Consider the following 6,000-nt stretch of genomic DNA (forward strand, 5'->3'; position numbering starts at 1 on the left):
GATATGTTTACAGGCACAACTTGGGCACAAGCCAAACCTTGCCCATGCCAAAAAATAAAAATAAAAATCAAGGCCTGAGCTGATCATTTGGATGCCTTTTCCTAGGAGTGGACATTTTCCTGACAGTTTTTATTTTTTTTAACCAAAGAAAATTCATAATATTGATTTATTGTTTCTTTTTAAAAACTGTATGCAAACTATGTGAGAAAGGAGATGATTTGGGCATACGAAGGTTAAGTTCAAGCGCATCAGCTCTCTGTCCCCAGATTCTAGGAACACTGTTTTTGATGTCCCAAAGTGTGGAGGAAGGGGGAGTAAAAATGTAGAGCTCTGGAATGCATTCAAACTTAAGCAGTTATCATCTTAAAATAGGCTGTTATAAATATAAGTTGTTTTATGTAAGCCTCCGGGTAACCACAAAGCAAAAACCTATCGTAGATACACAAAAGATAAAGATTAAGGAATCAAAGCATGCTACGAAGAAAGTCATCAAATCATAAAGAGAGCAAAAGAAAGGAAGGCAGAAATTACAAAACAGTCAGAAAACAATTAACAGAATGGCAATAAGTACATACTTATCAGTGATTACTTTAGGGGCACCTGGGTGACTCGGTTAAATGACTGATCCTTGATTTCGGCTCAGGCTCAGGTCATGATCTCAGGTTCTTGAGTTTGAGCCCCACACTGACAGTGTGGAACTCGGAACTTACTTGGGATTCATTCTCTCTCTTTCTCTCTTTCTCTCTGCCTCTCCCCTGCTTGTACACAAGGGCATGTGCGCTCTCTAAATTAATACATTTTAAAAATAACAACAATAATTACTTTTTTTTTTTCAACGTTTATTTATTTTTGGGACAGAGAGAGACAGAGCATGAACGGGGGAGGGGCAGAGAGAGAGGGAGACACAGAATCGGAAACAGGCTCCAGGCTCCGAGCCATCAGCCCAGAGCCCGACGCGGGGCTCGAACTCACGGACCGCGAGATCGTGACCTGGCTGAAGTCGGACGCTTAACTGACTGCGCCACCCAGGCGCCCCAATAATAATTACTTTAAATTTAAGCGGACTAAATGCTCCAATCGAAAGACACAGAGTGGCTGAATGGATAAAAAAGACAAGACCCATCTATATGCTGCTTCTAAGAGGCTCCCCTCAGATGTAAGGACACACACAGACTGAAAATGAAGGGATGGAAAAAGATATTCTATGCAGATGGAAGCACAAAGAAAGCTGGAGTAGCTATACTTATATCAAACAAAATAGACTTTAAAGCAGACTGTGATAAGAGGCAAAGAAGGACATTCCGTAATGATAAAGGGGTTAATCCGACACAAGAATATAATATTTGTAAATATTTATGCACCAACACAAACAGCTAAATGTATAAAGTAATAACAACGCTAAAGGGAGAAATAACAATACAATAATAGAAGGGGACTTAATACCCCACTTTCACCAATGGATACATCATCCAGACCAAAAATCAATAAGGAAATATTGGTCCTAAACGACTCGTAACCAGAGGGACTTAACAGATACATAAAACATTCCACCCAAAAGCAAGAATACACATTCTTCTCAAGCACACATGGAACCTTCTCCAGGCAAGATTATATATATTAGGCCACAAAACAACTCTTAATAAACTTAAGAAGAGTTAAGGCATACCAAGCATCTTTTCTGACCACAACGGTATGAAACTAGGAATCAATAAGAAAACTAGAAAATCCACAAATACGTAGAGATTAAATAACATGCTACTGAACAACCAACAGGTCAACGAAGAAATCAAAAGAAAAATCAAGAAACACCTCAAGACAAATGAAAATGGAGAAACAACATACTAAAATCTACGGGACACAGCAAGATTCTAGGGACAGACACTATCGATGAGCTCCAGGAGCTGGCATTCAGTGTAGCTATAAACGGAGGGCCCGGGGCCCTCAGCCCATTGCTGGCCAGCTTCTCCAACCCTACCTCACTTTACCCAGTGCAACGGTTTTCAAACTGTAGTATCTTTCGGAATCACCTGGAGAACTTGATACAGGCCCCACCTACAGTTTCTGAGTTAAGAGGGCTGGGGTAGAGCCCCCAAATTTGCATTTCCAACAAGCTCCCAGGGGATGCCTTTGCTGCTGGTCCCGGGATCACACTTTGAGAACCACTGGCTCAGTGTTTCTCTGCGGTGGCCGTCCAGTAGATTCACCTGAGGCCCTACTGCAAACCAATTAAATCAAATGCTCTGTGGGCGAGGCCAGGGAAGGCAGCTCCCCACGTGATTCTAATGCGTCCCTGTTGTGCTAAATGAATTCAGCTTCATTTTCTGTGTGTTAAAATGTACCCAGGACTTGTTCTTAACCACGTATGGTAAGACGCACGGACGTGGAAATGATTGTCAGGAAGGAGAAAGGTAACGCTCCTAGGCCTCTAGAAACAGGAGGCATCACGCCATGCAGGGCCACATGGGGACAGACCAGGGCCAGGCAGAAAGGGAGACGTCAGAGCATGGCCCAGAAATTTTACTGGGGTTCTCTCTGGAACTTTCTCTGGGTCAGTTTAGGATTGGGCAGTTTGAATAATTTTGGCAGGCTCCGGACTACAGGGATGGTCCCTGGTTGTCCAGTACTGGACCCTGGGCCGACACAAGCAGAGGAATTTCGGCTTGGCGTGTGAGAGTTTGATAAAGGAGACTGTTGGGAATGGGTTGGTTGGTTAGTGTATCACGCGTGCTTGTGCAGGGGCGTCCTTTGCTTTAGGAACTAGCTACCCCGAGAGGAGCAGCATCAGGGCTCTAAAACCAGAACATCGAGAGTACAGAAAACAAGAAAGTACAGTCAAATAGTTGGCTACCTCTGCTTCCCTTCAGAGTCTCACCTCCTACTTTATGATCTAAGTCTGACTGTGTCCTCAATCCTTCCTTCTTCTGCTCAAATTTTATTCTAGATTGCATAGCTTAACCTAAATTACACGTCAAGTCAGAAAAACGAGATGGGTTCGAGCATGAACCATGTTGGATCACTTCAAGGATTTCGATTTCTCGGACCGCACTTAATGAGACGAGCATCACACAAAATGTAAGAAATATAAATTGTCCTGAGAACTCGGACAACCCACATCAGCCTCACCCAGCAGAAGACCTGTCAACGTGGCTCAGCTGTCTGTCCCAGGAGACCTTTGCCCCTGGAAGCCGAGACTGCTTGCTTCAGAAGTTCCTGCGCATAAGTTTACCCGAGACAAAGGACTGCTCACCTGGGCAGACAGCTTGCTTATCAAACAACAGTTTACCCATCAAGAGCCCCGATGAGGTCTTTGCCATGTTCACCAGTCTTAATGCTGCCATATCCCCGCATCATGAAAGATAGGGTTTTTTAAGTTTATTCATTTATTGTGTGTGTGTGTGTGTGTGTGTGTGTGTGCACGCGCGTGAGAGAGAGAGAGAGAGAGAGAGAGAGAGAGAGAGAGAGAGAGAGAGAGAGAGAGAGAGAAAGTGCACGCACAAGGGGGGGCGGGGTAAGAGAGAGGGAGATACAAACTCCCAAGCAGGCTCCACACTGTCAACGCAGAGCCTGATGCAGGGCTCAAACTCAGGAACTCTGAGATCATGACCTGAGCAGAGATCAAGAGTTGGATGCTCAACCGACTGAGCTACCCAGGCACCCCGAAAGACACGTCTTTTGTTTTGTTAGGTTTATTTCTTTTTGAGGTGGGGAGGGCCAGAGACAGAAGGAGAGAGAATCCCAAGCAGGCTCTGTGCTGTCAGTGCAGAGCCCGATATGGGGCTCAAACCCACGAACCGTGAGATCACGACCTGAGCCAAGAGTCAGATGCTTAACCGACTGAGCCACCCAGGCACCCCAAAAGACACGTCTTAACCATTGAGCCCAGACCACCTCAAACCCTACAAAATCCTGCTCTGACTCCCCAGTATGAGCGCCTGCTACTGCCTTGAGTTCCAATTAACTTTAGTTTTTGCTTTAGTTGCAGGCAGTCAGACAATATTTTGGGAAGCTCAACAGTTACTTCAAGAGCCAAGGGCTCTTGGGGCGCCTGGGTGGCTCAGTCAGTTGAGCGCCCGACTTCGGCTCGGGTCATGACCTCACGGTTTGTGAGTTCGAGCCCCGTGTCGGGCTCTGTGCTGACAGCTCGGAGCCTGGAGCCTGCTTCTTGTTCTGTGTCTCCCTCTCTCTCTGCCCCTCCCCCTCCCCTGCTCATGCTCTAGCCTCTCTCTCTCTCTCTCAAAAATAAACATTAAAAAAATTAAAAAAAAAAAAAAGAGCCAAGGGCTCTTGTTGGGGAAATACTATATACTAGTATATTATATACTAATTCCACGTTTATGGCAATTGCAATCATGTGAGCATAATAAAGTTTCTGAAAATTCTACATTAAAAAATAAAACTTTACAGGGCACCTGGGGGGCTCAGGTCATGATCTCTTGGTTCATGAGTTCGAGCCCCACATCAGGTTTTCTGCTTTTAGCACAGAGCCTGCTTTAGATCCTCTGTCCCCCTCTCTCTCTGCCCCTACCCTGCTTATGCTCCCTCTCAAAATAAATGAACTTTTTAAAATTTTTTTTTAACGTTTATTTATTTTTGAGACAGAGAGAGACACAGCATGAACGGGGGAGGGGCAGAGAGAGAGGGAGACACAGAATCGGAGGCAGGCTCCAGGCTCTGAGCCATCAGCCCAGAGCCTGACGCGGGGCTCAAACTCGCGGACCGTGAGATCGTGACCTGAGCTGAAGTCGGACGCTTAACCGACTGAGCCACCCAGGTGCCCCAAAATAAATGAACTTTTAAAAAATTTAAAAAAATAAAAATAAAACTTCAGGATATTAAGCAAACTAGCTTAGGCACAGGAGGCCTACTAACTCCTCTAAGAACATTCCCCCCCACCCCCTAATCATAGGTTTTAAAGCATTGATTTAGGCATGAGTGATCTGAGATAAACTAAGGAGTACCAAGCATATAAAGCATGAACCTGACATCCTGAAGCTAACGGTGAGCGAGAGGGCACCCAGGCTTCCCCCTCCCGGAAGTGTCCTCACACATCAGAGCCTCTGTGCTGGGCCAGCTGTCCTGTGGAGAGGAGTTTCCACATTATGTGTGGTTTCTACACGATCAATGAAGGAAGGTTTCTTGGAATCCACCAGTGTGCAGAGGGCTCTCCACTGAGACACCTCCAAACGAGGCCTCCATTCACTCTGTCGGGGCAGGGGGAGGCAGGACACTCTCTTGTCTTGGAGCCCCAAAGCCACTCGAGCAGGTGCACACTGCCTAGCATGAGCCTCAGTGAATTCTTGCCAGATAACAATTCCTGCTCCTGGTGGTGCCACGGAGAGATCAGAGGAAATCCCCATCTGGTCACTTCACAGCCTTCTCAGAGGTGGGAGGAGACATCAGTCGGGGAGCCTAACTTCCTTGCCGTGTCCTCTCTGGAAACACCCTGCAGCTTTTTCCCAGCTCTGGGAGAAGAAACTAATAAATTATCAGAGAATTCCAGGATCCAATGCTTTGCCTGTGAAACAGGTGGCCAAACAAAGAGGGTGCTTGGCCTCACGAAATCAAGGTTATTCAAATTACCAGTGAGCATTTTGCCAGCGTGCTCTTTGACATGTCCTCATTAAAAATTAATCACCATTAATATGAATTATAGTGATTAAGAGGAAACATCTGAAGACAGGTTTGAATCCTTATGGCTCCAGCTGGATGGAGCAAGAGGACACAGAGCTGCTAAAGGGAAGAAGCTTCACCGTCTTAAAGAAAGGGGGCGCCTGGATGGTGCAGTCAGTTAAGGGTGCGACTCAGCTCAGGTCGTGATCACACAGTTAGTGAGTTCGAGCCCTGCATTGCACTTTGCACTGGTCGTGTGGAGCCTGGAGCCTGCTTGGGACTCTCTCTCTCTCTACCCCTCTCCCACTTGTGCATGTGCTCTCTCTCACTCTCTCAAAATAAATAAATGTAAAGAAGGAAAGGGGAAAATAAGGCAGGCATTCCCTAAAA

Source organism: Lynx rufus, unplaced genomic scaffold, assembly GCF_022079265.1.
Source record: "Lynx rufus isolate CCGP_SWC_20201006 ecotype Redwood Valley unplaced genomic scaffold, mLynRuf1.p SCAF_2, whole genome shotgun sequence".
Taxonomy (NCBI): domain Eukaryota; kingdom Metazoa; phylum Chordata; class Mammalia; order Carnivora; family Felidae; genus Lynx; species Lynx rufus.